Source organism: Dermochelys coriacea, chromosome 1 (assembly GCF_009764565.3).
Source record: "Dermochelys coriacea isolate rDerCor1 chromosome 1, rDerCor1.pri.v4, whole genome shotgun sequence".
NCBI classification, from domain to species: domain Eukaryota; kingdom Metazoa; phylum Chordata; order Testudines; family Dermochelyidae; genus Dermochelys; species Dermochelys coriacea.
In genome coordinates, this window is record NC_050068.2 from 340,263,709 (window position 1) to 340,289,007 (window position 25,299).

Below are 25,299 nucleotides of genomic sequence, written 5' to 3' on the forward strand. Positions count from 1 at the left end.
GCATGAAAGATTGTTAATCTGGGAGGCGATGCTTAATCTGTGCTGGGGCTGAGCCTTGGCGCTTCTAGGCTTAGCAGTTCATAGCCCTGGCACCTCTGGGCTCTGGCCACCTAGTTCTGAAGGCAGCGCCGCTGCCAGCAGCAGCAGTGCAGAATTAAGGGTGACCATCGCATATCCTACCACCCTTACTTATCCATTCTGCAAGGTCTTTTGTGCGCGTAAGAGATTCAAGCACAGCTGGGCAACGCTCCGCTTCTACTCACACACCACTCAGCTTGCCAGAAGAACATCCCTGGAAAGTTGCGCTGCTGCTTGCATGATGCATTCGCGTCAGTGCTTCGTACGGCAACCATCGATTTTTTGGTAATGGCAATAATACTGCCGCACGTTCAAAAACATATGTTTAAAATTTTAAATTAAATCATTGCTTGAGCCCCAGCACCTCGTTCATTACAAATTAGGCACTGCTGGGAGGTGAGCGTTGGCCATACTGTATAATGCTCTCTTTGTTTCTGAACATTTCAGCCGACTGATGAACATTCAAGGTTCTTGATTATTTCTTCTTCTGTTTTTCTCCCTAGAGCCGTTCATTTGACTAGGGGTAATTTATTGAAGAGTATATTAAAAGTCAATCACTCTAATGTCAGGAACATGAATTACCACAGCATGCATTGTCATTCGGTGGCTTTTTTAATGCCAGACATCAGCATAATCTCTGGAGCCAGTGTGGTGATGGTTTTTTGTTGTGGTTCTTTCAATCTGTGAATGCTGCGATTAAACATTCGGTCTGCAAAAAAAGAAGCTATTTTAAACTATTCTTCATAGAAAGTAAAACTGCAATTTGTGATGAGGGTTTTTCAGATGGGCCACTGTTCCGATAAGGGTGCAGTTCATCCTGTGTAGAGAGCCAAGCAGAAGGGCCTACCTACCACTTACGCCCTACTCAGAGGGCTAAGTGGTACATAGGTCCTTGTGCTGGCGTCTGCACAGGGGAGAATTTCACCCTCCATGTACAAACTCATTTCAAAATTTTCCTCTGTTACACCCAATTGATACTAATGTCACCTGCTAGGAAACCCATTACATTAGAGATGACTAATGCAGTGTTTCTCTGTGGAGCAACAGCTGATGGTCTCCAACTATGGCTCTACAAGAGAGGTTTTCTCTCTACGGGTCACCAATGCAGATTCTCTGCTAGGTCAGCTCTGACCTTCTCCTGGCAATTTCCGTGTGTCAAGTGATTGCACATTTGAACCACTGAATTTTTTCTGCAGAACGCCCGTTGCCTCCAGGCATGCACTTGCACTGACTTTCCGGAGGAGTAAAGGTCAGTATTTTTCATATGGAACTATGTAGCCTCCTCTTTCTTTTTTCCCTTCCCATAAAACTCTTTTTTTAAAGTTTTAAAATCTTTTTAAATTCACACACACTGCAGGCTGGCAGCTGTGCCTCTGAAAATGACAAGAAAGAGAAACTCCAAGGCAGCATCTGACAATCTTGCGAGAGAGAATTTGAATCTTTTGGAATATGTTCGTGTGCAAGGTGGGAACAGTCTGTGTCCCTGGAATGAAAAATTACAGGGTTGAAGCCAAATTCTGTTTTGCAGTGTTTGAAAAACAAGCCGGAGTGTGACTGAAGTAATTCTAAATTGTCTGTTTTAATCAACTCTTAAATGCTGGGGATGGGAGGAATCTCCAGTTCATACACAATGTGCATACACAGCTCGCTCATGTTGACCTGATTCATACTGATATGAATATCAAGGATAGGAACTGGAGATTTACAATGATTCTCTCCCACTCCTGCTGTCTAGCTTCAATCCACTGCCCTTCCTGGCATCTGCAGATATCCAGCACCTGCTCTCTGCCACCCATCCCTAGTCCCTGCCTGCCTTTTCCTTGGCTGTGCCCACACTCCACTGCTTACTCTGCTTCTTCCCTAACCCCTGGCCGATGTCATGAGGTCCCCTTCTCCTGCCTGGATTCCTCCACCTGCTGCCTCTGACTGCCTAGCATGCCTCCCATTACCTGAACCCTGCACCACCTCCACCCCATCTTTCTACTTCAGCTTCCTCCCAGTGCCCATATTCATACCCTTTATCTCAAGGATTCTGAGGGTCCAATACTCAAAAAATTCGAGGGGAAAAGAACATCCAGGATGCATCCTCCCCTTATTAAATACAGTTAGATACATGATAATACAGAATGTGATTTCTAAGCTCTGCTTACACCCAAATTGGTCTCATCCCAAACTGTGTGAGACAAGGTCCTCCTTACTTAGATCTCACACAGGTAAAGTAAAAATGGGGTCAGAAGTCCTTTCCAGATGGAAGGCAGCTTCCTGGTAAGCTGGTGGGGGTGGGGAACCCTGTTGATGTGAGAGCTCAATGCCCAGTTGCTAGAAGGCTTTGTTGTAGCTTGTAACGATGTTTACTTGCACTATATTATTCAGCTTCTAGATGTCTTTGCACAGCATAGAATTCTAGACAGGATGTAGTCCCTGGTAAACAAGAGGGACAAAGTTGGAACTTGAGCTCTGTGGAAACCTTTTTTTTTTTTTTAAATAAATGCCTCAAGTTTAAAAAATTCGAGGGGAAAAGAACATCCAGGATGCATCCTCCCCTTATTAAATACAGTTAGATACATGATAATACAGAATGTGATTTCTAAGCTCTGCTTACACCCAAATTGGTCTCATCCCAAACTGTGTGAGACAAGGTCCTCCTTACTTAGATCTCACACAGGTAAAGTAAAAATGGGGTCAGAAGTCCTTTCCAGATGGAAGGCAGCTTCCTGGTAAGCTGGTGGGGGTGGGGAACCCTGTTGATGTGAGAGCTCAATGCCCAGTTGCTAGAAGGCTTTGTTGTAGCTTGTAACGATGTTTACTTGCACTATATTATTCAGCTTCTAGATGTCTTTGCACAGCATAGAATTCTAGACAGGATGTAGTCCCTGGTAAACAAGAGGGACAAAGTTGGAACTTGAGCTCTGTGGAAACCTTTTATTTTTTTTTAAATAAATGCCTCAAGTTTAAAAAGGATTTGGACTAAATCCAAGTTGTGTTTTTGCTGTTTAATTAAATCTTTATAAAAATATTTTTCTTTCATTACAAACTGTGTCACTAAACCTTAGGGAAAAACACATTTTGTGACAGATTTTTTTTCTGGTTCAACTGTCTCAATCCACCAGAGTTTACATAATGTTTGGTTCAGGCTACCTTGATTTAATGGTTGTCAATTTTAAAAGTGGTTTGATAAATGATGGGCAATTTTCCTTATCTTTGTAACAAATAACTTTGGAGCAATCTGATAATTGTACCAAAGAACTGAGGGTAGTTAGTAGAGAGAGGGTCTTTAAGTGGAGCATGAGATTGAAAGTTCTTAATTAATTTCATTTGTGACCGAGATCCAGGACTCTAGAGAAACAACCGGTCCCACTCTGCCACTTGCTTTGTTCTTAGACCTAAGTAATAATGACACATGCACATACTGAATATCCTTCTCTCTGGTCTTAAGGACATGAGCCATCTTGAAAGCAAAGTTACACTAGAAAATTATGTGGAGAGAGAATATAAACTAGTAAATTTATTTGTTCCAAGTACATGAAGTCTGTCTATCCAGGTACTCATCTGGGCCCTATCTCAATAATATCTTAGCACCTCACAAACCAAAATGAATTTATCCCCTCACAGCTTATGTGGTAGGAAATTGTCTGCTCTACTGATGAGGGAAATGAGGCACAAAGAGATTAAATAACCTGTCCAAAGAGGCTCAGGTAGTCTGTGCCAGACACAGGGACCGAATCCAGATCTCCTGGATCCAGATCTAGTGCTTAATGATCCATAATCCCTTAGCTGCTTTCATGTAAATCTTGTGAAGACCCTCAACAGCCACTGTCAGCATGGACTTCTTTACTTTTTAATGGGCTTCTCCAAAATAATTCCAGTTCTTCTTGTAACACAGGTCAGCCCAAACCCTGTATTATAGAATCCATTTGAGTGGTGACTCCACTGCACCCCATTCAGAGGATGGTGGAGAAGCACATGTTGTGCATTTCATGTAAATGAACCCACTCTCTCAGGTTGAAAATAGGTTTTGCAAAAATCAGACTTTATAATTTAGGTTTCCAGAGCCAAGAGGCTAACATATCAACTCACTGTGCCACCTGGTCCTCCATCTTCCATAAAATCTCTTGCTGCATAACATTTATCTTATCAATTGTTCCAGTAGAATACAGAGTGCAGTATAGGCAAAGGCTAATCTTTCTGTGATTAAATATTCGATTCTTCATTTCAAGAGGTTCTTGCAAACAGCTTAGACTCTGACTGATGGAAGATATTGAGGGGAAAACTATATTTCTTCCCCCCTCCCCAGCAGCATTATATTAAGTTTTTGTGTAGCTTGTAAATAACTGAACACTCTGAATAAATGTTGGCTGTGAATTTCGATGAGACTAGATGGTCATGACTGAGCAGCCAACAGACCACATCCGTCTCAGTAGAAGATGGACTGCATTTAGTATTGCTGATGGGGATGTATGAGAAGAAACATCAAACTTCAAGGCTAAGGATAGACACATGGGAAATCAACAACTGTTTACAGAAACCAGTAATAAGATGGAGGGGACCTGTGAAGGAACAAGATTTAGGTTTGTGCCTCTTGTGACTCTTTTATGCTTTGTAAAATCAAAGGTCAGAAATGTTGTATTTAATAAAGTGTGTGTGTGTGTGTATATATTTCTGTTTATTACATGAATAGATCATGTAAGGCTCCAGGAGGACTGCGATAATCAAATCTGCTCCTCAAGCTCAATGGAACCATCTGCCACAAGGGTAAAACTTGTTCTTCTTTGAGTGCTTGCTTATGTCCATTCCACATTAGAAAAACAATGAGGAGTCCAGTGGCACCTTGAAGACTAACAGATTTATTTGGGCGTAAGCTTTCATGAGTTTTTTACCCATGAAACTTTATGCCCAAATAAATGTTAGTCTTTAAGGTGCCACCAGACTCCTCGTTGTATTTTGTGGATACAGACTAACATGGGTACCCCCTGATACTTGATTCTACATTAGGTGTGTGTGCTCACCACATGCCCTGGTGCTGGAAGTTTTTCCCTCAGCAGCATCCATAGGGGAGCGGCTCTGGCGCCCTCTGGAGTGGCACCTGCATGGCACAATATAAGGGGCATCGCCAGCTCCCCTCACCCTCAGTTCCTTGTTGCTGCCAGCGATGGTGCACGGAACATTTGCTGCTCTTACTAGTGTAGCTAAGGCTTTGTTTGTACGAACTAGAGTTCTTGTAAAGTTAGTGTACATACTTAGTAGTTGAGTTAGTTAGCCCTTAGCAGTAGTTAGAGTTTTGTTAGTCCGTCGGAGACTTATCCGGGGGACAGGGCATGCCCCGGTTCCTAGGCTTTAAGCTCTGCGATCACTGCAAACAGCCCATGCCTGTGAGCGATCCGCTTAGTAGCTGTCTCGCGTGTCTCGGTGAAGGGCACATAAGTGCTAAGTGTCGTATCTGAAAGTTCTTTAAACCTAGGACCAAGAAAGAGCGCGAGATCAGACTCAAAGTACTCCTGATGGAGTCGGTGCTCACTCCAGCCCCAGAGCAGAGGTTTCAACTCTGCCCCCAGCACCACAGCATTGGTGCATAGTGCTGCACCATTGACGAGCGGGCACCGATCCCCATCCATGGCCCCAGCCAAGAAGTTGAAGGAGGCCAGTAGGGGACGGTCTCCTACTCCCAGCAAGGGGAAGGACAGGGCTGGGGGCAAGCTAAGACCCACTCCAGGCAGCTCATTTCCCCCATCAGGAAGTCAGGACTCTGCTCATGTTTAGCGATGCAGCCCACCCCATTCCTTGTCTGGAAGCCTGGACACAAAGGCAGGCCTTCATCAGCTTCAAGTCCCATCGATGCCTGAAGTGCTTCAGGCTGTGCAGGAGATCTTGATGCTCCTGGTGCTGCCCAGAACTCGGAATAAACCCATCTTAGGACCTTTCCATCCATCCTCGCCTCAACGGCTCCACTCCCCATTGTGGGAGACATCCTGCCACCGTTCACCTGCTCAAAGCCATCATGCCTCGGAGTTAGGGACACGGACGCATTGGAGCCCTCTATGGTTATTGGACAGCGGACCTCGCTGGTTACCTCACGCAGACCCACGAAGCCACGTGCTCCCTGGCAGGAATGTTGGGGCTGGCCCTTTGCATCTTTGGAATGCTGTTACAGATCCCGGGAATGATTGGAAGACCGGAGCCATGGGACCCACCAACAATCCCTGAGATGGGAGTCACCGTATTCGGGGAGATCCTGCTGGCACCCAGCCTGCGGGACCTCCAGGTCCTGCTCTTTGTCCCGACACTGGTCTTGAAGCGCGAGGCGTGGATCACCTGTCTTCTGTTGTGGATCTGCCGAGCGCTGCTGGTAACTGAGGTGCCCACGGAGGTGCATGTTCCGCTCAGACTGGTCCTCCTCTAGGTCTGACTGCGATTATTGCTAGGCACAGTTGTCGCTCCCGTGGATCCTGGTCACCATGTAGCAATCGCTCTGGTTATGCTTCGGTACGGAAGAAGGCTCCACATTGGTGGGGCAGCCTCCCAGATCCTTGGTGCTGCCTGCATCGTCGGTACTGAAATGTGCCCCATGGCCCTAGGCCCAGTGGCTGGCCCTGTGGTACCCCTGGAAACCATGGGGTTCACTCAGCCCTCCCAGCCTGCCCACTCGGTGTCGGGAGCCTCGGACAGGCCGGTGGCCTCGATGACCCAACTCCCTCCTATTCTTGATACCCCAGGGGATAAGACCCCGCACATCCCTGTAGACCAAGGGAAACAGCTTGCTGGACAACCAGTGGGTGCTGTGGGACCTGCGGTACCAGCCTCCTCCTCACAGTCACTGGCTGAGGCCATCACGGAGCTCCCTCACCCGGTTCCTCAGGATGATGCTAAGGTGCACCAGGACCTGTTGAAGAGTGTTGTGTCCAACCTTTGCCTGCAGGCTGAGGAGTTGGAGGAGCAAGCCGACTCGCTGTTGAACATCCTCTCCTCCACAGCCCCTGCTAGGGTGGCCCTTCCCCTTCATGAAGGAGTATTGAAGATATACAATGCCTTGTGGCAAACCCCCTCCTCTCTGCCCCCCATTTCCAAACGGGCAGAGCATAAGTACTTTGTCCTGACTAAGGGGCACAAATACCTTTACTCCCATCCTGTCCCAAATTCCCTGGTGGTTGAGTCAGTTAACCACAGGGAATGTCAGGGGCAACCCAGAGCTACCCCCAAAAATAGACTCCAGGAGACTGGACTTGTTTGGATGGAAAATTTATTCCTCGTCTAGCTTACAATTGAGGGTAGCTAACTACCAGGACCTCCTTGGCCACTACAACTTTAATATGTGGCAGACCATGTTCAAGTTTGAGAATGCCCTCCTGGAAGGTTCCTGTAAAGAATTCCGGGCAATCCTTGATGAGGGCATGGCCACTGCAAGCGGTGTCTGATATGGCAGACTCCACCACCTGCACCATGGCGTCCACCATCTCCATGCAGCAAACATCCTGGCTGCTCCTCTCTGGGTTTTCCTCCAAGGCTCAGCAGTCAATTCAGGGCCTCCCCTTCGATGGCCAGGCCCTGTTTGCAGAGCAGATGGACAACAAATTACATGGGCTGAAGGACTCCCAAACCACCCTAAAAACCCTGGGCTCTATGTTCCGGGCCTGGCATGTAAGCGGTTCAAACCGCAACTACCCCAGGGGCAAGGGAACCAGCCCCGGCAGGCAGGACCCACTGCACAAAAAGCCAAAGGGCTATAGACAGCGCACAAGCCACCCACCCCCACCTTCTGCCCAGTCGGGCTTGACCCGCTCCAAGCAAGGAGCTAAAAAGTCATTTTGAGGGTACGCCCGAGAGTGACCAACCAGTTTATTCCCTGGATCTGATTTTCCTAATTTTTTGCAACCGCCTTTCTTTTTTCTTTCTGGGGTGGTTGGTGATAACTTTGGAGCACTGAGTCCTCAGTATGGTGGCACATGGCTACACCTTCCAATTTATTTCCACCCCCCCTTCCTGTCCCTCTTCAGGGATTCTTCTCACGAGTGTCTTCTCGAGCAGGAGGTCCAGGGGCTCTTACAGCTGGGGGTGGTGGAGGAGATCCTGCCTCCTTACCATAAGAAGGATTTCTATTCCCGGTATTTTCCGATCCCAAAGGCCAAGGGTGGTCTGTGTCCTATCCTGGACCTGCGAGACCTCAACAGCTACCTAAAAAAGGTAAGGTTTCGCATGGTGTCCCAGGCCTTTGTTGTCCACTCCCTGGATCCAGGAGACGGGTATGACACTCTCGACCTGAAAGATGCACACTTTCACATAGCGATCTTCCCAGGACATGGATGCTTTCTCCATTTTACGGTGGGTTTGGCCCATTGCCAGTTTGCAGTCCTTCTGTTTGGCCTGGCTACAGCACCAAGGGTATTTATCAAGTGCATGGTGGTAGTCGCAGCCTACCTCAGGCATCAGGTATCCAGATTTACCTGTACCTGAACAACTGGCCGGTCAAAGGCAGTTCCAAGGCTCAGGTACAACACAACGTCGCTGTACTACAAAAATGCCACTCCTTGGGACTACCGGTCAACCACAAAAAGTCCACGTTAGTTCCAGTTCAAAGGATCAAATTCATCGGGGCCATGCTCGCCTTGACCCGGGCGAGAGCGTTCCTGCCGTTAGACAGGTTTCAGGCCCTGACGGACCTCATCGCGGAAGTGTCCGCATTTCCCCTGACAACAGCCAGGGTGTGCCTGCGCCTGCTAGGCCACATGGCAGCTTACACATACATGGTCTGCCATGCCAGGCTCCTCATGCGACCCCTTCAGAAATGGCTGACGTCAACCTATTCCCAATCTAGGGACCACCTGGAGAAGATCATCACTGTTCCCCTGGAGGTTCTCACCTCATTGCAGTGGGGACTGATGGCAAGAAGGTCCTTGAAGGAGTCCTATTCGATAGTCCCGCTCCATCCAGAGCTAGTGTCAGATGCTTTGGGCCTTGATTGGGGGGCGCACCTCAGACATCTCTGGACCCAGGAGATGTGGACCCTGGAGGAGGCAACATTACACACAAATGTCAAGGAGCTCAGAGACGGCCGGCTGGCCTGCGGGGTCTTCCCGCTGCACCTGTTGGGAAAAGTGGTGAGAGTCCTGATGGACAATACAGCCTTGGTGTTCTACATCAACAGGCAAGGAGGAGCGTACTCATCGGCTTTCTGCCAAGAGGCTCTCCGTCTCTGGGACTTCTCCATTGACCATGGCATCCATCTGGAAGCTGATCACCTCTCCAGCATCAGGAATGCCCTAGCAGATCACCTCATCAGGGACTTCTCCTCTCACCACAAGTGGTCGCTCCACATAGAGGTGGCCTGCATGATCTTCCAGAGGTAGGGAACTCCCCAAATAGATCTGTTTGCCACCAGGCAAAACAGAAAATGCCAGTGGTTTTGCTCCCGGCATGGCCTGAGCAAGGGCTCCCTCTCCGATGCCTTCTTCCTGTCGTGGGCCAAGGGTCTGATGTACGTGTTCCCTCCAATTCCTCTTGTCGCCTGGGTCCAAGTAAAGATTAAGTGGGACAAAGCACAGGTTATCATGATTGCCTCTGCGTGGCCTCGCCAGCACTGGTTCAGCCCCTCCCTGGCCCCTTCCCTACTGCCCAGACCTGCTGTCACAGAATCACGGTCAGCTCCTACATCCCAACCTCGAGTCTCTACACTTCTCGGCATGGATGCTCTGTGGTTGAACCCGGAGAAGCGTAGCTGTTCAGAGGAGGTCCAGCACGTCCTCCTGGGAAGTAGGAAGCCACCCATGAGACTAACTTACCTGTCCAAGTGGACAAGGTTTTCCCGCTGGTCATTGGAGCGCAGCATTTCTTTCTCATGTTCTTCAGTGCAGTCCATCTTGGACTACTTACTGCAGCTCAGGAACCAGGGTCTGGCACATTCTTCCATCAGAGTGCACCTTGCAGCAATCGCCGTGTTCCACCAGCCGATCCAAGCTCAGACGGTCTTTTCTCATGACATGACTGTCAGGTTCCTGAGGGGCCTCAAGAGGCTTTATCCGCAGGTACGGGTCCCTCTCCTGCTGTGGGACCTTAACCTGGTCCTCTTCAGGCTCACTGACCCGCCTTTTGAGCCACTGAGCTCCTGCTCCTTTTCCTACTTGTCCTGGGAGGTTGCTTTCCTGGTGGCAATGATACGGCAAGATGAGTCTCAGAGATGAAGGCCTTGACCTCGGAACCGCCTTACAAGGTGTTTTATAAGGACAAAGTCCAGCTGTGGCCCCACCTGGCCTTCTTGCCAAAGGTGGTATCTTCCTTCCACATGAGCCAGGATGTATTCCTGCCAGTGTTCTGTCCCAAGCTGCACAAGACTGTTCAGAAGAGGGGTCTGCACATGCTGGATGTCCAGAGGGCCTTGGCTTTTTACTTGGAGCATACCAAGCCTTTCCATAAATCGACACAGGTCTTCATCGCTATAGCGGATAGCATGAAGGGTCTTCCAGTTTCTTCGCAGAGGATTTTCAACTGGATCGCCTCTTGCATAAAGACCTGTTATGAGCTAGCAAAGGTCCTGCAGCCGCCGATTGTCAGGGCCCGTTCAACTAGAGTGCAGGCATCTTCGGCAGCCTTCCTGGTGCACATCCCGATGCAGGACATCTGTAGAGCCATGATGTGTTCCTCTATCCACACATTTACCTCTCATTATGCCATCACTAAGCAGGCCAGAGTTAGGCAGAGCTGTATTGCAATCTGTGCAGCTGTGAACTCCTACCCGCCTCCACGGGAACTGCTTGGAGTCATCTAATGTGGAATGGACATGAGCAAGCACTCGAACACCAGTCACAGAACAGGTAACTGTCTTTTCTTCTTCAAGGTGTGTTGCTCATGTACATTCCATGACCTGCCCTCCTTCCCCATTGCTGGAGTTTCCAGCAAGAAGGAACTGAGGGTGTGGGGAGCCATTGGCACCCCTTATACCGCACCATGTGGATGCCATTCCAGAGGGCACCAGAGCCACTCCCCTACAGAAACTGCTGAGGGAAAAACTTCCGGCACCGGTGCAGTTCGCAAGCACACACACCTAATGTGGAATGGACATGAGCAACACATCTCAAAGAACACCAGTTACAGAACAGGTAACTGTCTTTTTTGCAGGAGACAGCTTTCTGGGGAGGCAGGGCCAAGGCAGTATAATAAACTACTGTGGAATCTAAAGACCACCTCCAGGCTCCCACCTTCCCTTCTACATCCAAGATGCTTTTCTGTAACCTTGACACTGCTAATATAAATAAACAGAACTCTGTGTGTGTGCGCGCGTGCGCGCGCATGTGTATTCTCAACTAAAAGAATAAATACCCATACAGTTTTCCCCTGGGAAGGAGAAAGGAAGAGCTGCCTATTGCATATGTTAGTCATGTCTGTTAATGCTCAACTATTCTATCTCGTTTTTTGTACTTCACTCATCACTTTATCTGAGCACTTTTGAGTAGTGCATTAAGCAACATGACCACATGTCTGTTGTGTATTGCTTGTTCTCTCCTCCTTTCACCAGAGGGAGAAGTATGTGCAGTGGAGTGTCTTGGTTTTCTTGGATGTCTTTTCCCCTCCCCACATTGAATATACCATTTGAACAACAAGGCTGTCTCTCTATCTGATCCAAACATTTAGAAAGAAGCACTTTGGGGAAAATGTCAAAGGTTGAGTTGGTTTATTTTTCAAACTAAAACCATTCAGGCAGTCTCATTCTCAAGTGCTGAACTGTCAAGGAGGCTCTATCAGTGCAGTACTGATGGTAACCTGCTGCTAGGATCTTAACTGAGACCATCAGTGCATTTCACGCCTTCAGAAGAGCAGGAAGCAGCAGTCTGACCAGGGTTGCACTTCTATCACACTATAGAGGTGAAAGGCTTTGGGGCCCCATGAGCAATCCTCGTTGCCTTTCAGCTCTCTTAAAAGTGGGCCTGTACTAAAATATTAGGAGCCAGATTTTCAAAAGAGCTGTGGGATAGGCATCTAAATGACATGATCAAAGTGTCAAGTGTTCAGTACCGAACAACTCAGCCAAGCCAGCCTGATTACATGGCTAGAGCGTTGGAGTGGGAGTCAGGAGACCTGGGTTTGTGCAATCTTGGGTAAATTGCTTTATTTCTCGTTTTCCCACCCAACTTTTGTCTGCTTTGGCTGTTTAGGTTGGCAGATCTCTGGGACTGGGACTGTCTCACACTCTGTATTTGTTCAGTGTCTATCACAATGGGGCTCCAATCTCATTTGAGGCCTCTTTTTTATTACTGTAATACAAATAATAAAAACCCTTCCTTTTTTTAATCTCGTTAGGAGCTTCTGGGTGCTGGGCTCATTTAAAAATCTGGTCCCACTTTCAAAAGTCTGCCCTACGTGATGCTTTATTATTCCATAACCATTCTAGAGCTGGACCTGGCTAGAATTTTTGGCATTTTTCTATTGGCTTTTGGTCCCGTTTACAACTTTTGCTCATAGTTTAATGAGTTGATAAATATCTTCAGAATTATCTTTTGTAATTTCCATAGGATGGGGCCAAGAGGAAGCCAAAATGAAAAAAGCAGAAGTTCTACAAAACTTTCAGTGAACCCTGATGATTTTGAAAAATTCCCCATGGCGCTGTCTTGTCCCCCTCATGTATTTTTGTATCAAATCATAATGGTATGACCTTAATGAAACTAGGAAGGGGAAATCATTAGAGTAGTTTGCTTGATCAAATATTGCCATGCCTTGCATTTCTGTATTATATGTTTCTAATCCCCTTTGATTAACAGCTATGCAAATGGTTATAACATGCTGAGCCTTGTCTATCTGTCTTTTTATTTACATTTTAAAAAATGTTTAATTTGAACAGCAACATTAGCAAGCCTTGTTTAATTAAACTCTTCCATTCATATTTCTAGTCATGTCAATCTAGAGAACATCTTATGGGGGAAATTAAAAGCTTTTTCTTCCTCTCTCACAGAGCTATTTTCATTTCCTTCACTATCAACAGTTAAACTATACAATTGAATAGCTCAGCTTCCAAAGAAATGGCTTTGTTTTTCTAAGGGGTTGTATACCATAGTGCGCTCTATAAGGGGTGTGATTTCTAAAGCGCACTGATATGTTGCACGTTAATTGGTTCACGTAAACCCTGCTGGTGTGCACTAATGGCTCCCTAGTGCACTTTAAGGCAATGCAGTTTCAGCCCTAAGCCCTGACTTTGACGTTAAAGCTGTCAGAAGACTCCACCTTGCTCTGACACTGACTTGCTGTGTGACCTTGGACAAGTCAATTAATCTCTCTGTGCCTCAGTTCTCTATTTGGATACTGTGGGCGATATTAGCCAGCATAAAAGGATGGGGGGTTGGAAATTCATGTTTGTAAAGCTCCTCCGTGGTCCTTTGGTAGGTGGTATATACATGAAAAGTGTTATTTCTCAATGACTAACGCCCCAATCCAAGACAAGAATATCATGTTTCTGTCAACCTTGTAAAACTCAGCCTGTAAGCTGCTTCTTCCTCACTCTCTCATATCATCACTGCTAATAAAGATTCTGCAATCATGATTTAGCTGACGCTTCTGGTAATGATACGCGGTGGAATAGAATCCAGGTTAAACTTCTGTAGCTGCACTGACACTGCCGTACCTAACAGCACTAAAAACAATTTTTGGGGGCCAAATCCTCAGCTAGTATAAACTGGCATAGCTCCAGTTTAGGATCTGGCTGCAGACAGGAAATAGGTCTCTTGAGAAAGGAGGAGCCATTTTTACACTCACTTTTATGATTACACCTGCAGTTTAATTCTATTTATTATTTGTATTACCTGACCACCTAGAAGCCTGGGCCCCTTTGTATAATTGCACAGGCACTATGTGCAGCTAGGAGTTGTATACTCACATAGTAAGATAGTTCCCTTCCTGAAGAGCTCATGATCTAAATAGAACAGACAAAGGGTGAGATGGGAAAGGGAGGGGTGAATTGGTTTGGAGAAGTTCATGCTGCAGGTGAGTTGCTGACCAGGACTAGAAACCAGGTCTCTCAATTCCCAGTCTAGCACCTCATCCATTATTCCACACTGCCACCCGTGGTAAAAAAGGCTATTGAAGCAGGGGCTGCTTGAAAAATGTGTTTAGTGAGCAAACTTCTGACAAGAAAGGGTTAGTAAAATGAAAAAGAAAAAATATAGATTCTGAACTAGTCTAGTAGCAGTGAGTCTGTTCCAAGACGATGCATGCAAGCTGTTCCAGAGCCCCGCAAAGCCAAGAAGAGAACCAGCCAAGGCACCAGACAAGAAGCCAAACAAAGATCCAGATGCCACTGCTGGGGGAAAAAAATACCAGCTCCTTTTCAGTGCTTGGCATTTGTGTCTTGCAGCCTAGCCAACTGCACCCCATGAGAGATCGCAGAGGTAGGCAATGCTCCTGAAGCAGACAGATAAAGAGGTTGTAAGGGGACCACTTTTCACACAGCAATTAACAGGAAGAGACAGCACCGAATATTTCAGTTGCATATACTGGAGGCGCCAATGTGTTTTGCCATTTTGTGATTATGTTCTAGAGGTGCCATCAGCGCTGTTACAGCGAAGGCTCTGTTCGCTTGGCATTTCCATTGTAATCCCAATTTTTGAAGAGGGTTATAATTCAGCTGTTTTAAATTAACAAGGTGATTAAAATTGGCACACAAGCTCTCAGGTTGTCTTGGTTGCTGTTTTTATGTTTTTAAAAATGCACTTTTTTAAGGCATTTTAACAGGTATTCATCTCTTTCCAGTTGTCTGTGCTAGCTTTAAATAGGTAGACATGAAATTAGGTTTGTCAGATTTAAGAGTTAGATCTGGAGAGGCTGCAGAAAAGTTCCGTACCCCTAAGTAAGGACGATGGTAGCTACCTTTTGTGATCTAACGTTCAAGATGTTTGTTACAAAAGCAGACTCTTTCCCATGCACAAGATGGTTTTATTAACCATCAACCTTTCATAGATGTAATGTGGATATATTCCCACTGATTTTTATGAGGCCTGGGTCCACAAAGTGACTTAGGCACCTGACCCCCAGATTTAAGTGCTATTGTGATCCCCTTGTAACCCCTGCCTGCTCGGTGTGGTGCTCTGTCTCCCTCTAATGATAGCTAGGCCAGTTAAACATTGATGGAGCCTGCTACTGCCTTGACCTGTCTTTTAGCTCAGGCAGTGGAAGCTCATGCATTAAGCTCAAGAGGTCCCAGCTTTGATCCCCACTGCTGATGACTGAGCTGGTTGGTGTTACCAGTAGTGGCCCATAATGGGAAGTCAACTGGGAACTCTCTAAAACTCAAGACTGTGCTGCCCTGCCCAGGGGGAGTATGTAATCCCGGCCTATTTAGTGTGGCATTCTGTCCCCCTCTAGTGGAGGCTAGGCCAGCTAAAGATTGATAGGCCTGCTACAGCCTTGACTAAGAGACATCTGTCTCTTAGCTCAGGCAGTGGAGGCTTATGCAGCAAGCTCAAGGTTGTATCCCTACTGCTGATGACTGGGATAGTCAGTGTTCTGCATACCCCCCTCCCCTCCCCGTCAGCTCCTGACTGAATGTGTGGGGTGCCTACATTTCTGCTATAAAAGTTCTATAGGAGCCTAGGTTTTTCTGTCTCTGAACAGATGTACTCTTGCATCAGGCAGGCGTCTGGGCAGCTGTCTCATGCCTAAGCCCCAGCACAATCCTCAAACCAGGTGAAGATAGGTGTTGCCTCACCCATCTTGCCTGTGGGGCCTGATCCAGTAGGCATGCTCTTCCCAGTCTCTTCTTTCTTGGAGTTAGCTTTCCACATTTCACAGCCATTAGGCTGTGATGGAAGCTGCCAGTCTGTGCTGGTATAGGGCGACAGAAATCTTTACATTTTGCATGAGCCCATTTCTCTGCCACCCATGTCGGCCAGCTTGTGGGTGATGGGTACCTATTAATGCATCAGCTTGGTGACAGGCCTCTGTGAAGTGGTAGGGGTGTGTGTGTATTAAACACCCAAGAAGGCAATAGAGATACTGCAGGGTCCATGCCTAATTTTGGCAGTGCAGATTCCACCCTTAGAACTCTCTTTATAAAATAGTGTTGAGACAACACCCAGAAGTCAAGCATTTTATGCAATAAATCACGGCCTACCACACTAGATTGGGATTTAGGAGACCTGGGTTTTATTCCCAGGTCTGCCAGTGGCCTGCTGGATGACCTTGCACAAGTCACCTCACCCCTCTATACGTTAGCTTCCCTATCTGTAAAATGGTGATAATGATTACTCCCTTCATAAAGTGCTTTGAGATCTACTGATTAAAAAACTTTATATGAAAGCTAGATGGTGGTGGTGTTTGCCTCACCCTACGCTCTTGGTAGGAAAGTCTGGGAGTTTCTCAGCCTATCTCTTTTGAAGGGAAGTTAGGCAGGAGAATGGGGACGGGGGGGAATAGAATGGCACCTTGGTACTTCATTGCCCACTCTGGCAATGTCTGAGGGGTTTTCTTGTTCTGGGACTGAGACAGGCCATTTTCTCAGTAAGCATGGCAGTTTCCACTGGACTGGGTTTATTTTTCTCCTATGAATTGTTTGCCCTTGGAGCAGTAAGTGCACTCTTTGAAGGTGTTTGACAATCACTCTTCCTTGGTTTGCTGGGTTTGTCATTTTATGGTAGCGCTGAGGCTGGGGTATGCGTGTTTATCAATTGAAATTTTGCTGACAATTTCCTTGACAGGCACAGCAACCGACATGCATTTCTTGAGGAGATCTTTCCACATTCTCATTGTTCTTCAGGCAGCTGTGACATTACCCAACTCTGGTGGGCTAAGCCTCAGGTTTTAAGTACCTATGCTCCCTTGAACCATATCCCAGCAGGGTTAATTTGACCTTTCCACCTTTCTGTGGTAGTTAAATTGAGGACTATGCAGTTTATTTAGTGAGCCAGAGGTCTTTCATCAAAACCGTAAAAACTGAGGCCTACATCTTCAAAGTGGATGTCTCAGTTCCAATCCTGTGCTTTCAAAAATCATGAGTCTAGCCTCTCAAAATCATAAGAATGGCATAAAACTAATGATCTAATTTTAAAATTAAAATGTCTGGTCCTTTTATTTGCCTTCTAGTATCAGAATGTTTAGGGTTCATGTTTTTAAGCTTTTCTCTGCAACCACCTGGGCTGGAATCTTTTCTTTTTAAATGAAAGCTGAGAATTTCACATATTGATATGACTCCAGGAGCTGGGGCTGTCAGAAAAACACCAGCTATTATGAGACTCGTGATAAAATCATGACAGTTGGCCACAATAGGTATGATGTCCTATTCCTTTAGCTGTTCGAGCACTCTCCCCCTCCCCAGTGCAAAGCATCACTTTTGGGTTAATTCCATTTTGCAGCCAAAACAATAAAGCCACCACCCGAGCAAACCACTGTGTCTATCTCCTCCTCTGGTGGGTCCAGATAGAACATTTGATGATGAAGGATTTCTATCCCACGTGTGTTCAGTGCTGCCTCTGCCTGAAGAAGGAAATATAAGCAAATAATACCAGAGGCAACTGGAGGCACAAGGTGATAAACTGCTGCTTTTTGCTGCTGGGACAGCATGAACCAGCCAGCTAGAGAGGAGGGTGTAGGCAAATAAAAACACAACAGAGAAATAGGCTGCTGCCCAGAGTTACTGCAAAAAAAAGCCGTGAGAGGGAAGTAAGCAGGCAAAAGAGGAAAAGCGGCTTAGCCTGCGCTGAAAGACTATAGCCAACAGAGGGAGGCCAAGCACAGTTAAAGGAAGAATTCTGCAGTCCACAGTGTTGGCATGCAGCCAGAAGAAGCGGGCCAAGTGCGGATAGTTCAGTGTAAAAAAAAAAAAAAAAAAAAGTTTCCGTGTGACAGAAAAGGCGTCCAAGAAGTTGTAAAGTCCAACAGGAGAGCAGAGAAAATGGCAACTTTTGTAGGCAAGGTCAGTGAACTGAGAATCAAGGGTGGTGTACCTCAAACGTTTTGAGCAATTTGAATCCTGAAACACCATCCAGACGGCGATAAGTTTCAACCTTTCTGACAGCGATAAGTCCAAAAGCATACGCACTGCTGTGTGACCTATTGTCTCACACTATGCCCAGAATGGCATGAACGCCACACCTACTGCAGTAATGCAGGAATATTTTTCTCCTATCCCACCAATGATAGCAGAATATAGGTCCCATCAGGGAAGCAAGAAGTCAGTATCATCATTTGTTGCTGCTCTAAGGCAGTTGCCAGAGCACTGTCAGTTTGGACAAATGTTAAGCAATGCCTTGTGTGACCAGTTAGTCTGTGGATTATGCAATGACCAGGTCCAGAAGAAGTTATTGACTGCATTATTGCTTACATTCAAGAAGGCGGTTGAAACAGCAGTTGCATTGGAAACTGCAGAGGAGTCTCTGGAATTTAATGTGAATTGAGAAGTTCATTTTGTGAATTGGTGAGATGGAGGACCATGAGAATTTATGGAATTTCCATGTGGCCATTGTGCACAAACTATGCGCTCTGACAAGGATTGCTGGGCACACCAGATTATTTGCAGAAACTGTCAGAAGGACAGACATGTTACCAGGATCTGTTGCACAGTTCAGTGACCAGCAACATGGAGTAACCATTAAGCCAAGAAGACTCCTGTGAAGACTGAACCTACGAAAGGATAGAAGTTGGGAATTCATAACTTGGAAAAAGACAAGAACTCTGACACCGACCAAGACCTAGCACTGCAATCTGTTATCAGAAGCTGGAGTCAGAGATGTCATCTGGGTCACACCTTTGATTGAAGGAGTTCATACAAGAATAGTGCTTGATACCTCTCAGCAGATGTCATCACAAGTTCCTCTGGAAGAAAACTCCATGGTTTTGAAGACTTATACTGGAGAAATTGGCCTGTGATGCTTCGGAGTGGGAGCAGTTCTTTCCCACACTCTTTCGAATGGCAGGGAGAAACCAATTGTCTTTGCATCATGTACACTCATCACACCGGAGAAGAACTATGCATAAATAGAATGAGATGCTCTTAGCATTATCTTTGGAATTTGGAAGCTCCATACCTATCTGCATTTTACATTGCTGATGGATCATTGCCCATTGCTTTCAGTTTTTGGACTGAAACATGGAATTCCGTCATTAGTTGGTGCATGCAATGATGGGCATTTCTACTTTCAGCTCATTCATATACTATTCAGTTCTGTAAAGGAACTTGGCACAGCAATGTGATGGGCTGTCATGTCTGCCATGCCAGCTGTCATCAAACCCAAAGAAACTTCAGATGAAGAGCTCCATCTCGATTTGATGACTTGGTTACCCATCACTAGCACAGACATCGACAAAGAAACTGCTAAGGATGATTTGCTTTCTCTTGTGAAGGGAATGGTACTACAAGGTACAGTGTTGGATCAACAGAATCCCCAGTTTGCACAATTCATGTCAAGTTAATGTGAATTATCTGTGAATCATGGTTGCATCTTATGGTGAATGCAAGTGATCACTGAAAAATCACTTCAGTCTCAGATTTTGGAAGCTCTTCACAAAGGTCATTTTGGCATTGCACAGATGAAGGCCAGGGCCCAGAGTTGTGTTTGATGGCTGAGGATCAACACAGATATTGAGAGGATGGTGAAGAACTGTACTATGTGTCAGCAAATTCAGCATGACCCTGGTCCATTTTGTCTACACCCTTGGTACCAGACCCAGCTGATTCCATACCAACCTGTTCAGGACACTGCTGCACCGTTACCACCACCAAGAAAGAGTGAAATCCAGTTGTGTGCCTGAACTTATAAATTGTCTAGTTAGTGAGTTGCCGTTCCGGGGCAGAATAATACCTTGCAACTTGCATGTGGACTAGTCCACTCACAACTTTTAGTTAGGTTATACTGTGTTTTATGTTAGCCATACAAACAATAATGTATGAGAATATTTCAGAAGTTTTTTAAAATAGAGTGGAGTAATGTTTTGTCCTGTCCTTTAAATGTTTGAACACACTCTCCCTTAGCAGTGCAAAGTCTCACTTTTGGATGTAACCAAATAATATGCATTTTAATATAGCTAAATGTAAATGAACATATGAGGAATAAAGAATGTAGGCCATACCTACAAATAGGGAAAGCTGTCCTATGAAGCAGTGACCCTAAAAAAGATTTGGAGGTTGTGGTGGATAATCAGCTGAACATGAACTCCAGTGTGATGCTGTGGCTAAAAAAGTGAATGCAATCCTGGGATGAATACACAGGGAAATCTCAAGTAGGAGAGATTATTTTACCCCTATATTTGGCACTGGTGCAATCACTGCTGTAATAGAGCATCCAGTTCTGGTGCCCACAATTCAAGAAGGATGTTGATAAATGGGAGAGGGTTCAGAAAAGAGCAACAAGAATGATTTAAGGACTAGAAAACATGCCTTATAGTGATAGACTCAAAAACGCCCCATCTATTTAGTTCATCAGAGAGAAGATTAAGGGATGACTTGATCACAGTCTATTGTTGTGGTTCCCCTGAGACCTCTTCCACTTGGTTGCCCAAGAATTCAGTCAGACTGAAGTCACGTCAATCAGGTTCCTTTATTTGGCCTACAGCAAAGTTACACTGAGTGAGCTGACTCAAGCAGAGAGGTGGGTACAGGGCATACCACACATCCAAGGTCACACAGGAAACCTCTTCCTTTATGAACATTTACACATTACATGGCATTTACTATATATTGCGTCACACGTTTTGGGTTTGGCTTGGTAACTTTGTAGGAACCAATCTCTGTACAGCACATGCTGTCTGTGAACACCTTACTCTTTTCTTCATCTTATGTTCCAGGCCTATCTTGTCAATTACAAATAGTTACCTGGCTCTTCCCCCTTATCTTAGGTAGTACAGACATTCTTTTTCCAGCCTGATGACCCATTTACCTCCCTAATCCTCTCTTCCAAGGAATGAGGCCTCACCCATGTCCAATTACTCATGTCAAGCCAGGCCTACATTCCATTGTTGCTGTTGTTGTTTTTTATATTAGCATTTGTTTCATTTGCATCATATTCCTGTCTTTCTGTGCTTTCTTTAAGTACACTATCCAGCAAGATCACAGTAGTTGTAATCATCTGAACCACCATGAATACTAGGCTCAAAGTATGAACCAGAGGGTGCAAGCTCACCTGCTCCGGGATAGCTCACCAGAGTGTAATTTTGCATTATAAGTTTGCTTGGCCTTTAAAGCGTCTTTCTGTAATTTTAACTTTGCTTTTATTACATGATAAAAAACTGTACAAAATATAAAAATCTGTCCATTTATCACTATAGGAAATTTAGGTGTGAAACAGAGCACAGATCAATTAAAATAGCATTCCCTGAATTCATACCAGAACTGGTCTTCAACAATTTCCATCCCACCATCCACCTCAGCCTAGACCAATCCACACAAGTGGTCCATTTCCTGGACACTACTGTGCTAATAAGCGATGGTCACATAAACACTACCCTATACTGGAAACCTACTGACCGGTATACTTACCTACATGCCTCCAGCTTCCATCCAGGGCACACCACACAATCCATTGTCTATAGCCAAACTCTATGTTACAACCGCACTTGCTCCAATACCTCTGACGGAGACAAACACCTACAAGATCTCTATCAAGCATTCTTAAAACTACAGTACCCACTTGCTGAAGTGAAAAAACAGATTGTCAGAGCCACAAGAATACCCAGAAGTCACCTACTACAGGACAGGCCCAACAAAGAAAATAATAGAACGCCACTAGCTGTCACCTTCAGCCCGCAACTACAACCTCTCCAGAGCATCATCAAAGATCTACAACCTATCCTGAAAAATGATCCCTCACTCTCTCAGATAATGGAAGACGGACCAATCCTCACTTACAGACAGCCCCCCAACCTGAAGCCAAATACTCTCCAGCAACCACACACCACACAACAAAAACACTAACCCAGGAACCTATTCTTGCAAAAAGCCCGATGCCAACTCTGTCCACATATCTATTCAGGGGACATCATCATAGGGCCTAATCACATCAGCCACACTATCAGGGGCTCATTCACCTGCACATCTACCATTGTGATATATGCCATCATGTGCCAGCAATGCCCCTCTGCCATGTACATTGGCCAAACTGGACAGTCTCTACTCAAAAAGAATAAATGGACACAAATCTGACATGAGGAATCATAACATTTAAAAACCGGTAGGAGAACACTTCAACCTCTCTGACCACACAGTAAAAGACTTAAGGGTGGCAATTCTGCAACAGAAAAGCTTCAAAAACAGACTCCAATGAGAAACTGCTGAGCTTGAATTAATATGCAAACTAGATACCATTAACTTGGGTTTGAATAGAGACTGGGAGTGGCTGGGTCATTACACATATTGAATCTATTTCCACATGTTAAATATCCTCACTCCTCCTTGTCAACAGTCTAAATGGGCCATCTTGATTATCACTACAAAAGTTTTTTTTCTCCTGCTGATAATAGCTCATCTTAATTAATTAGCCTCTTACAGTTTGTATGGCAAATTCCACCTTCTCTGAATGGGTATCTATCTATCTATCTACCTATCTATCTTCTTACTATATGTTCCATTCAGTAACGAAAGCTTATGCTCAAATAAATTTGTTAGTCTCTAAGGTGCCACAATTACTCCTGTTCTGCTGCTGCTGCTGCTTTTTTTTTTTTTTTTCCGGATACAGACTAACATGGCTGCTACTCTGAAACCATACAATACATGTTATCACCATCAGTTTTCACCTTAACAACATCCTAGCATCTCAACCATACTGTGCAATTGAGTGACTTTTCCCCCAGAGTGAACTTACATGCCAATAACACTCCCTGTGAGAGATTATACCTGCTCATGGAAGTGCCTTACAGGTGCAAACTGCAGTGTAAGTCTGCGGTTTTCCAGGCCTTGCATTGTCTTGCAACAGTATTAGAGGAGGGAAAACCAGCTTCTTCCACATGGGGTTGCTGTGGGTTTCACCTTTACCTTTGCGGTATTGGATCCTTGTTAATTTTCTTATCCTGCAACAACTGTCACCTGTCTTGTACCAAATTTTTTACTTTTCTGTGGTGATACTTGCTCCATATCACTTAAGGTGGCTTTTACTTTGTATAGCATGTATCCCCCACATACTACACATGTTATTATTAGAACACGTTGACTTAATTTCGTACTTCCTTAAAAGCAATTGCAACATCGAGCGCGTGCGCGCACACATACACACAGTTAACAAAGCTTCATTAATGAGCCCTTGGTTATGCTCATTCTGTGGATGCAGTGATTCTGCTGCTATATTCTGCTGAAATGCTTGGTCATGTTCCCACAGCATATCTGTCAGCTACATACCAGTTTCAAACAGTTCCTGTGCCAATCCTGTTAAATTTCTTTTGATGTGGTTACCTCCTGCCTTGGCAGTTTTATGCATTCTAAAGTATACCTTTTGTACAGAAATTCCTTTCAACAGTTTTTAACTATATTCCAGCAAATTTAAGTGGGCACAATCCTTTAGGTAACTGCAGATTGGTAAAATTCAGTAACACTAACCCATAAATAAACTAAACATTTTGGTACAATCTTTCATTAATAGGACTTAACCCTAATCCACTTCGACCTGTTTCTAGTCTAGGCCATCTTAGTTTTTTTTAATTTACAAAACTCCTCCATATAGTTTTTGTTTTTACTCCTTTAACATTTATTTTACACCACAGTTAAACGGAACTGCTGCATAGGCTGTGAGTGGTGGAGATTTTGTCATGTTTTTGGATGGCCATTGCACCATTCAGTGTAGCTCCATCATCCATAATTAATAACCTGTTCAAAGAAAACAAAATTTGGAAGGCACTTTCGAGTAGGATTTAGATGGTTGGGCGTCACTCCTTATATTTACTGATTTTTTTTCCTTGGTGCTGGGTTAGTTTCTATTTTCAAAGCACGCAGCCATCTGAAAAGAAAAAACACAACCTATTGTGGCTCCTCTGTGGAGCCCTTATAGGATTTGAATTAAGTAACATAAAAACATGAGTACGGCCATACTGGGTCAGACCAATTGTCCATGTAGCTCAGGATCCTGTCTTCTGACAGTGGCCAATGCCCAATGCTTCAGAGGAAATGAACAGAACAGGGCACTTATAGAGTTATCCATCCCCTATTGTCCACTCCTAGCTTCTGGCAATTAGAGCCTTAGGACGCCCAGAGCATGGGGTTGTATACCTGATCATCTTGGATAATAGCCATTGATGAACCTATCCTCTGTGAACTTATCTAATTTTTTTTGAACCCAGTTATAGTTTTGACCTTCACAGCATTCCTTGGCAAGTTCCACAGGTTGATTGCGCACTGTGTGAAGTACATTGTTTTAAATCTGCTGCCTATTAATTTTATTGGGCAACCCCTGGTTCTTGTATTATGTGACTGGGTAAATAACGCTTTTTCTCTACACCATGTGTAATCTACGTGCCTAATAAGGAGATATCTGTTTAAGAGACTCATTGCGGGGAGGTAGGAGTGAGTTGTGTCTGGGTCATTGTTGCTGGGCAGATTAAGCACTCCACATCCAGAAGCTTCTGGAATTGGGGGTGGTGGTTTTGATATGATGCTTCAATAGATTCCCTGTTGCTGTGGTCAGACTCCATGAGGGCAAGCAGTCAGGGCAGCTGCTTTGCATGGGGCTATGTGCCCTCTGTGAGCTGGGAGCAGGAAGCATGCTGTTGTCCCTAACTCTGAAGCATTTTGCAGCAGGTTAGTGATATTGTTAACCCTCCAACAGGGAAGCCTGGGCAAGGCTAATTATAGCAAGGGGAAATCGGGAGGGAAAAAAACGTCTGTTTTAATTGTGGGCTTTGAATGTGGTTTTGATTTAGCCAAACTGTTCTAGTTCCATTGTCTTGACTAGTCTGATTCACCAACTTTTCTTTAAATCTCATATTGGTGAAAGAGTAATTTCTACTTTGCTATTCTCAGTTTTGTATTTTCTTGTAACAGGGTTTTCTTTAAATTTATACACTTAATGGTGGGGGTGGTTAATCAGTCAGCTGACTGGCTAGCAGTGATTTCAGCAGAGGAAGGGTCTGCCCAGATTCCAACTGAAGATTCCTACAAGCAAGTGGAGGGAAGATGATGTTTTCGACTCAGCAGACTGTCTAGATTTGATGATCAAAGACTTTGAAACTTAGGTGAACAAAACCTAAGTTTTTGGGAACTTTCAGTTTCCTCTCACTGTTTCTGTGGGAACTGAACTGTTTAGATTTTAATTTTTCTTTATTTATGTTTATATATAACTG